General features: G+C 40.6%; 1 long non-coding RNA gene across 2 annotated transcripts in view; it reads left to right on the forward strand.

Annotated features, from left to right (window-relative positions):
- LOC134348931 (uncharacterized) overlaps positions 1-13,817 on the forward strand; it is a 30,312-nt gene extending 16,495 nt beyond the window's left edge. Inside the window, exons 3-6 of one of the 2 annotated variants that reach the window (XR_010018527.1) lie at positions 190-317; positions 3,253-3,358; positions 5,946-6,140; positions 13,520-13,817. This is a non-coding gene — a long non-coding RNA (uncharacterized LOC134348931). Of the gene's footprint in view, positions 1-189; positions 318-3,252; positions 3,359-3,734; positions 4,243-5,945; positions 6,141-13,519 lie in introns of those variants that run through there. The other variant, XR_010018528.1, reaches the window with a different exon arrangement.
- The last annotated feature ends 3,224 nt before the right edge of the window (positions 13,818-17,041 follow it).

A 17,041-nucleotide genomic window follows, 5' to 3' on the forward strand; every position in this document is an offset into this window, starting at 1 on the left:
TGATAAGGAAGTGACTTAGTAGATAAAGGTAGTACTTAGCAAGATCTTGGAAGGATGACTGGCAGGTTTTTTAATGTTCAACTAATGTATGTTTTGAATCTGATATTACACAATCAGAACATGTTCATCTCTGAATTTGATGGTAATTTTACAATTTTAAAGAAGATATCTTTATTATTACTTAAACAGGTAATTTAACATCAATGAGCAATCCGGGGTGCCTAGGGGCGACTGGAGTAGCAGCAGTACTCTCAAAGGATACGATTAAATATTCTGGTTTCAGCCGGATACAGCGAAAAAGCACAACTGCTTCCAAGGTCAGTACAGTCAACAAAGATGTCCTTATGCGTATAAGTAAACTATCACTGGTTAAAACTGATGGAAACAACTCTGATTGTGGACGGAAGCACCCACGGAAGAAGTTTTAAACTCCTAATCCCACTATCTTGCTAGCAAACGTGCAGTCTCTGGTGAATAAAATTGATGATCCCAGAGCTAGGATGCTGAATCAGAGTGACATTAGGACCACGTGTGTCCTTTGTTTCACGGAATCCTGGTTAACCCCTTCGTTACCGGATGCAGTGCTTCAGATCGACGGGTTTACTATACAGCGATAGGATAGATCTATAGAGTCTCTCAAAGCAGAGGTGGAGGAGTATGCCTCATGATCAACTCTTTTTGGTGCACAAATATATCAGTGCTGTCCCAGTTCCACTCACCAGACCTGGAATATCTAGCAGTTAAGTGCCGTCCTTTTTACCTACCACGAGTTCTCACGGGAGTTCATTTTGGTAGCAGTTTACGTTCCACCTCAGGCCAATGTCAGTCAGGCTTTAGATGATTTAAGCAATGGGATCAACATGCATGAAATAGTGCATCCTATTGCCTTCACCATTGTTTTGGGAGGTTTTATCCAGACTAGTCTGGAAAAATCACTAAGCAAGTACCGTCAACAGATCACTTGCAATACCAGAGGAAGCAACACCCTGGACCATTGCTACACCACCATCAAGGATGCCTACTGTGCTATTCCACGCCCTCACTTTCGGAAGTCTGATCACTTGGCTGTACTTCTACTCCCTGAGTATAGACAGAGACTGATGACTGCAGCACCAGTAGTGAAGACCAAGAAGGTATCGACAGGGAAAGCACAGGGGTGCCTACAGGACTGCTTTGAATCAGTGAACTGGTCTGTATTCAGGGATTCATCTTCGAATCTGAGTATGCTGCAGTTGTTACTGGCTTCATTAAAACTTGTGTGGATGAGTGTGTGCATACAAAGACTTACTGCACATTCCCAAGTCAAAAGCCATGGATGAACTAGGATGTACGTTGTCTGTTGAAGGCTAGATCTGTGGCTTTCAAGAGTGGCAATCCAGGCCTGTACCTGAAAACCAGGTATGATCTGCGGAGGGCTATTTCAAGGGTGATGAGACAATTTTGAATGAGGTTGGAGGCGACATAGGTGCACGACAACTCTGGCAGGGCTTGCAAGACATTACTTCCTACAAAGCGAAACCCAATAGCATGAATGGCAGCGATGCTTCACTATCAGATGAACTCAACACCTTCTATGCCTGCTTTGAAAGGGAGAATACAACTACAGCTGTGAATATCCCTGCTGCACCTGATGACCCTGTGATCTCCATCTCAGAGGTCGACGTTAGACTGTCTTTAAAGAGAGTGAACCCTTGCAAGGCAGAAAGTCCAGATGGAGTACCTGGTAAGGCTCTGAAAACCTGTGCCAACCAACTAGCGGGTGTATTCAAGGGACATTTTCAACCTCTCACTGCTACGGGAGGAAGTTCCCACTTGCTTCAAAAAGGCAACAATTATACCAGTGCCTAAGAAGAATAACATGAGCTGCCTTAATGACTATCGTTTGGTAGCACTCACATCCACAGTGATGAGATGCTTTCAGAGGTTGGTCATGACCAGACTGAATTCCTGCCTCAGCAAGGATCTGGACCCATTGCAATTTGCGTATCACCACAATAGGTTAATGGCACATGCAATCTGAATGGCTCTCCATGTGGTTTTAGACTACCTGGACAACACAAACACCTATGTCAGAATGCTGTTCATCAACTATTGCTCAGCATTTAATACCATCATTCCCACAAATCCTGATTGAGAAGTTGCAGAACCTGGGCCTCTGTACCTCCCTCTGCAATTGGATCCTTGACTTCCTAACTGGAAAACCACAATCTCTGAGGATTTGTGATAACATCTCCTCCTCGCTGACGATGAATACTGGTGCACTTCAGGGGTGTGTGCTTAGCCCACTGCTCAACTCTCTATATACACATGACTGTATGGCTAGGCATAGCTCAAATACCATCTATAAGTTTGCTGACGATACAATCATTGTTGGCAGAATCTCAGGTGGGCGTACAGGAGTGAGATATGCCAACTAGTGGAATGGTGCCGCAGCAACAACCTGGCAGTCAACATCAGTAATATGAAAGAGCTGATTGTGGACTTCGGGAAGGGTAAGACGAAGGAACACATACCAATCCTCATAGAGGAATTAGAAGTGGAGAGAGTGAGCAGTTTCAAGATCTCTGAGGATCTAACCTGGTACCAACATATTGACGCAGTTATAAAGGAGGCAAGACAGCAGCTATAATTATTAGGAGCTTGAAGAGATTTGGTATGTCAACAAATACACTCAAAAACTTCTGTAGATGTACCATGGAGAGCATTCTGACAGGCTGGTATGGTGGAGGTGCTGGTTGGGCGGGGGGGGGGGGTTGCTACTGCACAGGACCAAAAGAAGCTGCAGAGGGTTGTAAATTTAGTCAGCTCCATCTTGGGTACCAGTCTACAAAGTACCCAGGACATCTTCAAGGAGCGGTGTCTCAGAAAGGCAGTATCCATTATTAAGGACCTCCAGCACCTGGGACATGCCCTTTTCTCACTGTTACCATCAGGTAGGAGGTACAGAAGCCTGAAGGCACACACTCAACGATTCAGGAACAGCTTCTTCCCCTCTGCCATCCGATTCCTAAATGGACTGAACCTTTGGACACTACCTCACTTTTTTCCAATATATAGTATTTCTGTTTTTTTGCACAATTTTTAATCTATTCAACATAGTATTCTGTATAAAGTATACTGAATAAGTTTTTCTTATTTATTTATCCTTCTATATTATGTACTGCATTGAACTGCTGCTAATAAGTTAACATATTTCATGTCACATGCTGGTGACAATAAATCTGATTCTGATTCAATCTTATTTCTCTGTAGTTCTTCCTACACTCTACCTCTGAATATATATGTAAGATCATGGTTTTCAGCTCTCCACCCGACATCTGAATTTACTTTTGTAAAGAAGTACCAGTCTGCAAGAGATGTAAGGATTTATATTTGTTTAAATAACATCTTGAAATATGTTCTAACCTGAAAGCGAATTAAATTTGTTGTTTATAATTGTTGAAAATATATGTGTACTTCCAAAAGCCATCTGTTAAACAAGTTTATAAATCTACTTATATAATTTATGTGAAAAAATTAACATGCAGGAATAAATAAGTGACAAGTAACAAATATATTATGGCCTTTATTCATGAAACCGAAGGAAGTTTCATTTCCTGATTGATTACGCCCAATTTTTAGGTGAAAGGTGACTTTAAAGTTTAAACTTAAAGTTGGTCTGAATTGTATACATGTATAATATTAGTACTGGAATAATGATTGTTTGGTATAATTTACATGACATTATTTTCTAGTTTTCCGTCTCCATGCTGCCGTTGAAAGTACCAGGGCTGCCCACCACTGAAGCACAGAGTTTCAGGAACTGTCTGCCTTGATCTTTTCTCCATGTTGTTTTCAGGCAATTGATTTGCAAATGAACCATTGGCCTAATAGCCATTTAATTAGAAATGAATGCACATAATAGACAGCTGAAACAAATGACCAATCACCCAAAATCGCAATTATGTTCATGGTGATCATATCGCAAATTGAAAAAAGCACCAATAATATTTAATAGTAAAAAGAAATAGGAGTGCAATCTTTCCTTTTGTTTCTGCAATTTAATGCTGCTTTAAAAATATCTATAGGTTTAACTCCTTTACAGAACTTAGTTGCTCGCATACCATTGAATTGGATTCATAAGAAGCAGAATAGACATTCAAATGGATTTAATCCCATCTTTGTTTTCTCTTTCTCATTTGGTTCCTTATCTCATTGCTCTCCAAATGTTCAACTAACTGGTTGTTGTATTAATAAAGGTTGCACAGCTGCTGAAACATAACCATTTGTAAAGTCTGGGATCTTTAAGAAGCAATTCTATTGTACATTTTTTTTTAATCAATGGCAATCCTGTCCAGGCATTACTGCTCAGCTGCACTGCCAGTCATTGTAAGTGAATAATTTAACAGCTCATCTGACAGTGGGGCCATGAGTCATGATATTAAAAGTATTTCAACTCTTTGGAAACAATATTAATTACTTTTTGCTGCAAATGTTAAAGGGTAAGTTTGCTAACATTTTTCTATGTCAATTTTCCAATCAAATCTAATACACGTGTATACAAAAATGAATTTTGCAATTGTGCAAGAAATATTTTCTGGGAAAACACTAAAGTTCAATTTTAGCTAAAATACCCCAGAAAGTTTGCAATGAAAGTTGCATTTGAAGCATAAATTAATACCTATTTTCAAAATTTAAAGCTATTCTAATTGTACTTTTTTAAAAAAATCCTTAAAGTTCGAAGTAAATTTATTATTAAAGTGTGTATATATATATGTATGCCATGATATGCTGAGCCTTCTCCATAATGACACATATGTGCTGGACCCAGTGCAGATCCTCTGAAATAATAACACTAAGGAATTTAAAGTTGCTGATCCTCTCCTCCTCTGATCCCAGATGAGGACTGGCTCATGAACCTCTGGTTTCCTCCTCCTGCAGTCAATAATCAGCTCTTTGGTTTTGCTGACATTGAGTGAGACGTCCTACATACTAAATCAGCTGATTTGTGTTTAGGTGAAGTGTTAAAAATGTACAAATCTCAAACCTGACCTTAACTTTCATTTTGCATTAAAAATAGGCAGTCAGTGCTCTTAGGAAACATGATGGCTGTCGTAATGAGGCTGTCAGCCTGAGATATTGCCTTTGGTACAGGTGTAACCTTAACTTCTCTTGGGAAACCTAGCAACTGAGAGGAGAATTCAGGAGATATGAAATATGTGCTATTAGAGCTTTGTTTTTGAAGCAAGAGGCATAGGAGCACACACACTGGCTGAATCCCCCCCACCCTGAAGTGGATTATTAAGTGCAGGGTACTTTTGGAGCCTACTGGATCATGTGAGAGGATCCCCATATATTATTGCTTCCTTGCATTATTTAGTTCAGCTAAGAGTTCACTGTTCTCAGGAAAGGATCCTTAAATGGTAATTCTACCTCTGTTGCTTGACTTTGTAGACAGCAACACTAAAGGCAACACATATAACAATTCCCTCCTGGGATTGTGGATTTCTCCAGCATTGAGCACCACTCCTATATTCCCACCAGCAGTTATAGACTCTTTAACAATGGTTGGGGCCATTCTCCCTGCCTGACTTGAAGTCAAGCTTATCAATCAGATTGGTGTTCAGGTGGGAATACTGGTGATCAAAAAGTACTTCTACAGCAGGGTCAAAGTTCCACAGTGTGAAAAGAAAATCCTGGGCCTCAGCTCCTGATTATCTTCATATCACATCCCCAGCAATATCAGAACCTTTGAGTTAAGGATTAACTCACACCAATAACCGATAGAAACTGGCATTGGACATAATTTCTTGCAATAATCTTCTATTATGTCAAGGGAACTTAGTCTCTTGTGGTAGAATTAAGTTAGATTTCAGGTGAATCATATTTTGATTTGCTTAGTCATTTAAGCTTTGGAAGAATCTTTGAAACTTTATTTATTTTATTTTATATTTATTCATTTACAGGATGTGGGCGTCACCAGCTAAGCCAGCATTTATTGCCCATCCCTCATTACCCTTGAGAAGTTGGTGATGAGCTGCCTTCTTGAACCACTGCAGTCCCTGAAGTGTAGGTACACCCAACGTGCTGTTAGGGAGGGAATTTCATAATTTTGACCCAGCGACAATGAAGGAACGGTGATATGTTTCCAAGTCGGGATGGTGAGTGATTTGGAGGGGGATTTCCAAGTGCTGGTGTTCCCAGGTGTCTGTTGCTCTCAACCTGCTAGATGGCTGTGATCATGGGTCTGGAAGGTGCTGCCTTAGGAACTTTTGTGTGTTGTTGCAGTGCTTCTTGTAGATAGTACACACTGCTGCAACTGTTCACAATGGTGGAGGGATTGGGTGCTTGTGGAAGGGGTACCAATCAAGTGGGCTGCCTTGTATGGGATGGTGTCAAGCTTCTTGAGTGTTGATGGAGCTGCACTCATCCAAGCGAGTGGCGAGTGACTTGTGAAGGGAAGTTTAATACATATTGAAAACACATCAGTAGTTCTTAGGCAACACTAACAGCATGTAACAAACAATGCTTGCTTGTTCCCCAGTGTCCCTTATGCCAGCATTTTTCTGGAGCAATCAAAGTAGTCCTCTGCATTTGGAGGGCATCAGTGAGCACACAGGTCTTAGTAGCAAGTAGTCCTCAGGTGACAAACTGCTTAGGCTCTGTCCCAAAAATACCCTAACAAGTCTTATCATGAGGCAAAGCGGGAGGACAAAGGCTCGTCATGTGAAAAGTGGGGCTGCAATAATACCTGGCACTCACAATATCCCAGACTTACGATGCATCTGCTGAATTTCAACATTGATCTGTCAGGTACTGGACGAGAGGCAACATTTCTCTTTAGGGTCATTGGCCTCAGGTAGCATAAATTGACCTTCAGTGTCTATGTAAGTGAGCTGAGATTTATCTGTAATAAGGGACTGGTTATGAACATATTGTAACATTCCCTGATTACATTTGGGAAAAAGATTATACATGACATCAACAGGAATGTTGCCAACAACAGTTCTCTTGGGAAGGAGAAGGTGAAGGTGCTGCTGCAATAGAGAACAGAACTTTAAAACATAGAAGGCTGGAGCAACTGCTTTCAGAAATTTCTGGCCTCATTTAACTTTGTCATGGATTTTTACAGAATGCTTGGTTACTACTGCATATTATGCTCGTACTTACATAATAGAAACCATGCTTTTTACAATTATTGCCTACATTCTTAGCAGTGAAATCAGTTGAATGATGAAGCACATATCTCTTTCCTTCTCTGCTCTTGGAGTATTGATATTGTGATATCTTCCCAAAAGGAAAAAGAAAAGATTGGCTTGAAAAATAATGTTGAATTTTGCAACCTGATCATTATCAATGTGTTGCACAGACTTAGTCCTGAATGGCGATGATTGTATCAAAGAGAAACACAACGCAGCAGGATGTCGAGCATTTTAGTTTGCTGTTATCAGTTATTACGTAAGCCATGAAGGAATCCAGATCCTGGAAAATGGGTTGTCCCAAAACTTGCTAAAGTAAACAATAAATTATGCAAATGAAACAGTTTCAGATTATTTGGATTGAAAATCAAAAGAATTATGCTAAATACAATGGATAATTCAGAAAAGTCTTTTTACATGTTAATCCAGAGAATGTCGAACGTGTCACCACACGAGGTAATGAGTTTAGATGCCTTTACAACAATAAATAAGGTTAATGGGGGAGATGGAAAAAGAAAGTGATTTTGATATAATGACATAAAATAAGTTGGAAGAGGGATTATGGGGAATGTACAGGAGTGAGATATGCCAACTAGTAGAGTAGTGTTGCAGCAACAACCTTGGACTCAACATCAGTAAGACGAAAGAGCTGATTGTGGACTTCAGGAAGGGTAAGATGAAGGAACACTCACCAATCCTCAAAGAGGATCAGAAGTGGAGAGAGTGAGCAGTTTCAAGTTCCTGGGTGTCAAGATCTGTGAGGACCTAACGTGGTTCCAACATATTGATGCAGCTATAAAGAAGGCAAGACAGCGACTGTACTTCATTAGGAGTTTGAAGAGATTTGGTATGTCAGCAAAAACACTCAAAAACTTCTATAGATGTACCATGAAGAGCATTCTGACAGGCTGCATCACTGTCTGGTATGTGGTGGTGGTGGTGGTGGGGGGGGGGGCTACTGCACGGGATTGACAGAAGCTGCAGATGGTTATAAATTTAGTTGGCTCCATCTTGGGTACTAGCCCACAAAGTACCCAGGACATTTTCAAGGAGCCGTGTCTCAGAAGGGCAGCGTCCATTATTAAGGACCTCCAGCACCCAGAGCATGCCCTTTTCTCACTGTTACCATCAGGTAGGAGGTACAGAAGCCTAAAGGCACACACACAGCGATTCAGGAACAGTTTCTTCCACACATGCTGGTGATAATAAACTTGATTCTGATTCTGATAAATGCTAGAATAAATCCATTCACGTATATTTGCTCTGTTAAGTTCCGTGTATGTTCAGTTTCGGAATGAAAACTTGCACTTTTCATGATACTTCTATATTTAAAAAAGCCAGTCCAGCCTGGCTCAAACTTGCAGCAGCAGATTGTGGGACCAAAAGGCATGCAAAATGTGGTGCCTGGCCCACTCAGCCCAATTCAGTGTTTGTTACATTACTATTTTTGTGCCACTTTTCAACACAGAACCATCTGGCACTCACAGCCAAATAAAAGCAGGTCATAGCATGAGGGAAGAGAATATGTTGACATTTCACAGCTTTTGAATGACCTTTGGAATTTCTTTGAACTTTAGAGAAAAAGAGCAAGCTGTTGGAGGTTAATGATAGAACATGTGAAAACATTGATGTCAGTTGGAGGGAGGGAGAACTGTTTCAAGTGATCTGATCAAAACAGAGAAGACAACATCAAATTATCCAACTACTTTTTCCTAGAACACCACAGATTAAAGTATATCACCTTCTAAAAGCAATTTTATAACCTCTGTTGGTCTTCTCCTCCTCTTCCTGAGTAAGACATTTATGAATAGGGAATACCAAGCTTTCAAAACCTTGTTGTAGGTCAGTTGAGAGATTAGGAACCAGAGTAGGGGTGAGGGCAGGCAGGTGGTGGGAGAATATGATGTAAAGAGTACTTTGTGGTGTCTCAATGAGAAGTTGTGAGAAGTAAGTTCAGATGTGCACTTCAAATTCTTTAGTGCCTGCTATAAAGTGAAATGTTCCAAGACATTTAACGGAAGTGCTATCAGATAATATGAAAGTACAGTGCTGTATGTGCTGAAAATTTCTGAAAACACAAAGCTTGTGGGAATGCTGGAAATACTCAAGAGCTTTCTTGGAGAGAGGAAAACTGTTACTATTTCAGGTCTTCATCAAAACTGATAGTATTCAATTACAACAGGTTTTAAACAAAAGAGATAGAATAAGGAGATTATGAGGAAAGTACAGAATGAAAATTCTCTGATGTGAAAGGCAGGAGAAATGGGATGGGAAAAGCATGAAGATGCAAAGGAAAACAAATTGGTACTGTCAGCTGTAAAGAACCAAATGATGGGTCTAAAGACAGAGTAAAAAGGAAAACAAAATTTGTTAACAGAAATTGTTGAAGTCCCTGTTGAGTGCATATGGCTGTAAAGTGCCTTATCATAAAATGTGGTTCTGTTCCTCCAATTTACTTTGAGCTGACTGAGGACAAACAGTGGGGAATTAAACTCACTGGTGGAGAACACAGTATACCTAGAGCACCAGGAACATAGAGACCTTGAAAGGAGGTAAGGCCCATCTGAATACACCATAGAACGATTTACCTGCTTTATCAATCAACTTGAAATCCATTTCGGAGTAACACAAAGTCCAAGTCAATTTTAGAAGATCTCCAAAATGAGCTCAGATCAGAAGGGAAAAAAATGTTTTCAAAATTAGACTAATAAATGATAATTTTCATTTGGCATTAATTTGGATGTCTATTGAAAATTTACGTATACTAGAATGGACAAGACCTAACCTTCAGTGGAGGGTTCAATGCATACACTCCAACTTCTTAGAATTACTCTGTTTGTATTGCCAAGCTTCTCGGAGAAACACCGGGATAATACAGTTCTGGAGGGGAAGTCAGTAATTTCCTGTTTTCTGTAAAGAGTTAGAGCAGCATATAAATTGTCTTTTTCATGTCAAATCTGTTGACAGCATTTATCTGTTTTGTCTCTGTTCAAAAAAGACCTGTTCAAAAAGGACAGGTTACACCTGAACCCGAAGGGGACCAATATCCTGGCGGGAAGTTTAATAGAGCTGTTAGGGAGGGTTTAAACTAATTTGGCAGGGGGATGGGAACCGGAATGATAGAGTGAAGGAAGGGGAAAACAGAAATAAATCTCAGATAGTGAGCAGTAAAGATGTCAGGAAAGACAGGCAGTTGATGGGGCAAATTTGTAGCCATTGGGATGAGTTGCAGTGCAATAAAGTTGCAGTGAAATCAAAGCAAAAAGTATCAAATACTGGTCTTAAGGTGTTGTACTTAAATGCACGCAGCATAAGGAATAAGGTGGATGATCTTGTTGTACAGCTACAGAATGGCAGGTATGATATTGTGGCCATCACTGAGACCTGGCTAAAGGATGCATGTCTCTGGGAGCTGAACGTCCAAGGATACACGGTGTATCGGAAGGATAGGAAGGTAGGCAGAGGGAGAGGCATGGCTTTATTGGTAAGAAATTATATTAAATCATTAGAAAGAAGTGATATATGATTGGAAGGTGCAGAATCTTTATGGGTTGAGCTAAGAAATAGCAGGGGTAAAAGGACCCTGATGGCAGTTATTTATAGGCCTCCAAACAGCTGCAGGGATGTGGACTACAAATTACAACAGGAAATAGAAAAGGCTTGTCAGAAGGCCAGTGTTATGATAATTGTGGGGGATTTTAACATGCGAGTAGATTGGGAAAATCAGGTCAGCACTGGATATCAAGAGAGAGAATTTGTAGAATGTCTGCGAGATGGCTTTTTAGAACAGCTTGTTGTTGAGCCTACTAGGGGATCGGCTGTACTGGATTGGGTATTGTGTAATGAACCGGAGGTGATTGGAGAGATTGAGGTGAAGGAACCCTTAGGAGGCAGTGATCATAACATGATTGAGTTCACTGTGAAATTAGAAAAAGAGAAACTGAAATCTGATGTGTTGGTATTTCAGTGGAGTAAAGGAAATTACAGTGGCATGAGAGAGGAACTGGCCAAAGTTGACTGGAAAGAGACACTGGTGGGAAAGACAGCAGAGCAGCAGTGGCTGGAGTTTATGCGAGAAATGAGGAATGTGCAAGACAGGTATATTCCAAAAAAGAAGAAATTTTCGAGTGGAAAAAGGATGCAACCGTGGTTGACAAGAGAAGTCAAAGCCAAAGTTAAAGCAAAAGAGAGGGCATACAAGGAAGCAAAAATTAGTGGGAAGACAGAGGATTGGGAAGTTTTTAAAACCTTACAAAAGGAAACCAAGAAGGTCATTAAGAGAGAAAAGATTAACTATGAAAGGAAGCTAGCAAATAATATCGAAGAGGATACTAAAAGCTTTTTCAAGTATATAGAGTAAAAAACAGGTGAGAGTAGATATAGGACCGATAGAAAATGATGCTGGAGAAATTGTAATGGGAGATGAGGAAATGGCAGAGGAACTGAACAAGTATTTTGCATCAGTCTTCACTGAGGAAGACAGCAGTATACCGGACACTCAAGGGTGGCAGGGAAGAGAAGTGTGCGCAGTCACAATTACGACAGAGAAAGTACTCAGGAAGCTGAATAGGCTAAAGGTAGATAAATCTCCTGGACCAGATGGAATGCACCCTTGTGTTCTGAAGGAAGTAGCTGTGGAGATTGCGGAGGCATTAGCGATGATCTTTCAAAAGTTGATAGATCCTGGCATGGTTCCGGAGGACTGGAAGATTGCAAATGTCACTCCACTATTTAAGAAGGGGGCAAGGAAGCAAAAAGGAAATTATAGACCTGTTAGCTTGACATCCGTGGTTGGGAAGTTGTTGGAGTCGATTGTCAAGGATGAGGTTACAGAGTACCTGGAGGCATATGACAAGATAGGCAGAACTCAGCATGGATTCCTTAAAGGAAAATCCTGCCTGACAAACCTATTACAATTTTTTGAGGAAATTACCAGTAGGCTAGACAAGGGAGATGCAGTGGATGTTGTATATTTGGATTTTCAGAAGGCCTTTGACAAGGTGCCACACATGAGGCTACTTAACAAGATAAGAGCTCATGGAATTATGGGAAAGTTACATACGTGGATAGAGCGTTGGCTGATTGGCAGGAAACAGAGAGTGGGAATAAAGGGATCCTTTTCTGGTTGGCTGCCTGTTACCAGTGGTGTTCCGCAGGGATCAGTGTTGGGGCCGCTTCTTTTTACATTGTACATCAACGATTTAGATTGTGGAATAGATGGCTTTGTGGCTAAGTTTGCTGACGATACGAAGATATGTGGAGGGGCCGGTAGTGCTGAGGAAACGGAGAGTCTGCAGAGAGACTTGGATAGATTGGAAGAATAGGCAGAGAAGTGGCAAATGAAGTACAATGTTGGAAAGTGTATGGTTATGCACTTTGGCAGAAAAAATAAACGGGCAGACTATTATTTAAATGGAGAAATAATTCAAAGTTCTGAGATGCAACGGGACTTGGGAGTCCTCGTACAGGATACCCCTAAAGTTAACCTCCAGGTTGAGTCAGTAGTGAAGAAGGCGAATGCAATGTTGGCATTCATTTCTAGAGGAATAGAGTATAGGAGCAGGGATGTGATGTTGAGGCTCTATAAGGCGCTGGTGAGACCTTACTTGGAGGACTGTGGGCAGTTTTGGTCTCCTTATTTAAGAAAGGATGTGCTGACGTTGGAGAGGGTACAGAGAAGATTCACTAGAATGATTCTGGGAATGAGAGGGTTAACATATGAGGAATGTTTGTCTGCTCTTGGACTGTATTCCTTGGAGTTTAGAAGAATGAGGGGAGACCTCATAGAAACATTTCGAATGTTAAAAGGCATGGACAGAGTGGTTGTGGCAAAGTTGTTTCCCATGATGGGGGAGTCTAGTACGAGAGGGCATGACTTAAGGATTGAAGGACGCCCTTTCAGAACAGAAATGCGAAGAAATATTTTTAGTCAGAGGGTGGTGAATCTATGGAATTTGTTGCCACGGGCAGCAGTGGAGGCCAAGTCATTGGGTGTATTTAAGGCAGAGATTGATAGGTATCTGAGTAGCCAGGGCATCAAAGGTTATGGTGAGAAGGCAGGGGAGTGGGACTAAATAGGAGAAAATGGATCAGCTCATGATAAAATGGTGGCGCAGACTCGATGGGCCGAATGGCCTACTTCTGCTCCTTTGTCTTATGGTCTTATAGTCTCAAATAAAATTCTCTCACTTAAAGCACATTACAGCAAGATACCCCTTGAAGACATAAAAGGATGAATTTGTTATCAATAGAAATGATAATGGGAATAGTAATCGGTGATTGATCTGCACAAGAGTGGAATGCAGATAGCACACTAACTTTGTACTTCCAACTTGTTTCAGTGGTTGCAGAGCGCAGTCCAATTCATTGGTGAAGATGCATCAGCAAGGAAGAAAGTAACAAATAAAAGCTTCAGATACATTCATCCTGTACAGCTTAAAGCTCACTTCAGCTGTTAAAGGGGAAGCATGGTTTGGCTGGATTAGATACAATTGTTTTTTCTGAAGATGAATCTGACCTGTGAATCTTTGAAGAATGGCATGAATTTGGAGGCTTTTGAATGCAAGTTTTTGAATTATATTGGAAGTCATAAATGAAATTCAAAATAGGAAAGAAACTCTCCTTCTGCAAAAAGACAGTGAGAATGCTTAGAAAATTAATGTTCAGAGGCTAATGCCAAGAACCCACATACAGTATGAGAACAAGTTTACGTGCTTAATCAAGCTAAGTGAATGCGTCTTGAAATGTCATTTCTTTCAGCCAAAATATCAGACACTGCACAGTTCCTCATTCTCTCATCATTTATGTAGCAGTAATCTCTATGAATTTATTTCCTACCTTACAATCATATAGCCCTCCTCTTTTCCATTCACTATTGAAAACGTCACACACTCATCAAAGCTTGAACATAATTATAGTTATTGAACCATGTTGGCTTTCTCACTAAACAGAATGTGCAGCCATCACAGATACACTTCCATTTTTCTCACAAGATAGCTCGGGACAGCAGAAGGTAAACAGGATGAATAGCTGTATCCTATTTAAGATGGTGAAGGTATTATTTCAAAACCAATTAAGGTTGCAAACTCATATTCTTACACCTGACTGCCGAGAATCTATTATCACTTCTGATGGTGCCAGTGAACACTGTGACCAGCAACGGTGTCCTGCAGACAGTTCATGAAACTACTCCTTTTACTTCTTCTTCTTTCAAATGTAATTCTGCTACTAAGCTGCATGTGATTGGACCCTGTAATTAACATTTTGATGGTGTGTTTTTGGACCAATTCAGCAATCTGATGCTTTACTGTCTCTGAGGGAGTTCAGTGAGGTTTGGAGTGGGGTATGTGGCCTGGAAGTCTGGAGACAGCGTGTGAGCCCATGATCAACTCCAGCGCTTTCCTTTGATTGAGGCGTTGTCAATGTTGAAGTTGAAAGAGGACGGGCAGGTGTTTGGCACTGTCTGCTTGTGTCCTTGCCCTTCCACTAGCTGCCGTTGGTGGAAAATACAGGTATCTTGGCAACCACATTGCAAAGATTGATCGGAGATGCTGTTGGCTCACTTTAGAGGACTTTGGGGGTTCATGTTGCATGTGTTACTGGATTCTAGTTACTCTTTTTTTTGCTGTTTTTGAGTGGTTGGATAGGGTGTACTATACAGTCTGGGCGCTTCAGCAAATAATGCTTTACCCTGCAGCCTGCAATGGGCTAGTGTCACAACGCTGAACTCAAATAAACTGAATACTACTGTATTCTATGAGTTGTCCACTTGCTTTTCTCTGTTTGTGCAACTTGTTCTTTTTCAGCGTGTTGTCTGATTGATGTTTTCTTGAACGGGTACCATGGTGTTATTTTGTTTTGTGGCTGTCTGCGTGAGGTTGAATCTCAGAGTTTTATTCTGTATGCATATTTTGATAATAAATCTACTTTGAATCTTGAAACTTTAAATGTTTGAATTAAAAATAAAATATGCAGCAAGTAGTCAGTAGATCAAGCAGCCTCTGTGGAGCGAGAGACAAAACCTAAGTTTTAGGTCGATAGACCTTTATAGAACTGGAAATTTGAGAAAACAAGTACTGTACTTAAGTTTTCTCACTCATGCATTTCTGATGAAGGAACACTGATCTGGAGTATTAATTCCTTTCCTTTCTCAACAGATATTGCCTAACTTTCCAAGTGCTTCAACTATTCTCTGTTTTTACATTAATTTTACAGGTATCTGCAGATTTACATTTTTTTGTCTCTTCTGATTTATAAGCTCTTGGACTGTATATTTTTTTGCCTTTATACTCGTTCCAATAAAATTCTGCCCCCATTTCATTGTAAAGGAAGGAAGGAAATTGCCTTTTAAACTCACAGGAGAGCACAGGCCATCAACTTTTTGCTGTTGATGTTTCTGTAGCAGGCGATTTCTTTTTTATGAGGTCGAGTTGCTAGCTCGATGCTCAACCCAGCACGGATGGAAGGCATGCCTGGGGAGCCAGCTGGGTACGAACTTGGGAGCCTTTGCTCCAAAGTCCGGCGCTGATGCCTCTACACCACCAGCTGGCACCCCTTTTCATTGTAAGTAACTGTGAAATGTTGGCCAGGCAGCAAATGAATTGTAAGGTGTTAGTGATTTCAGTGGATTTCACCCTAGCAGTTATTGACTCAGATATTAAAGCTGAAAATATATAGTGGCATGCAAACGTTTGGGCACCCCTTGTCAAAATTTCTGTTACTGTGAATAGCTAAATGAGTAAAAGATGAACTGATTTCCAAAAGGCATGAAGTTAAAGATGGCACATTTCTTTAATATTTTAAGCAAGAAAACTTTTTTATTTCCATCTTTTACTGTTGCAAAATAACAAAAAAGGAAAAGGGCCGGAAGCAGAAGTTTGGGCACTCTGCATGGCAGTACTTAGTAACACCCCCTTTGGCAAGTACCACAGCTTGTAAACGCTTTCTGTAGCCAGCTAAGAGTCTTTCAGTTCTTGTTTGGGAGATTTTTGCCCATTCTTCCTTGCAAAAGGCTTCTAGTTCTGTGAGTTGGGCCGTCTTGCATGTACTGCTCTTTTGAGGTCTATCCATAGATTCTGGATGAAGTTTAGGTCAGGGGACTGTGAGGGCCACGGCAAAACCTTCAGCTTGCGCCTCTTGAGGTAGTCCATTGTGGATTTTAAGATGTGTTTAGGTTCATTATCCTGTTGTAGAAGCCATCCTCTTTTCATCTTCAGCTTTTTTTACAGACGGTGTGATGTTTGTTTCCAGAATTTGCTGGTATTTAATTGAATTCATTCTTCCCTCTACCAGTAAATGTTCCTCATGCCACTGGCTGCAACACAAGCCCAAAGCATGATAAATCCAACCCTGTGCTTAACAGTTGGAGAGGGGTTCTTTTCAAGATATTCTGCACCCTTTTTTCTCCAAACATCTCTTTGCTCATTGCGGCCAAAAAGTTCCATTCAAAAGGTTCAAAGGAACATCTAAACAAGCCTGATGCATTTTGGAAACAAGTCCTGTCGACTGATGAAGTTAAAATAGAATTTTTTGGCCATACTGGCGGGGAGACGCTTACACATTCAGCTCTCCTTTTCGCAAGACTGCTAGCCAGTGGAAAGGTGAAAGTGAGAGCGACAAGCTCTACCCACTACATTACCACACCAGAGGCATCACAACAACCATTTTGACACCAATGTTATATTATTGTCCTGCATATTCAGAGTGGTGTCAAGGCTATTTTATTCCCAGTATGAACAATGCACAAAGAATAATAATGAGGCAACAGCAATTTATTGAAATTATAGACTACAAATCTTCTGTCCTTCTGCAAGCAGACAGCATTGGTGTCATATTCCTGCCACACTGTCAATGTCTTAGCTTTC

This window comes from Mobula hypostoma, chromosome 7 (assembly GCF_963921235.1).
Source record: "Mobula hypostoma chromosome 7, sMobHyp1.1, whole genome shotgun sequence".
Classification (NCBI taxonomy): Eukaryota; Metazoa; Chordata; class Chondrichthyes; order Myliobatiformes; family Myliobatidae; genus Mobula; species Mobula hypostoma.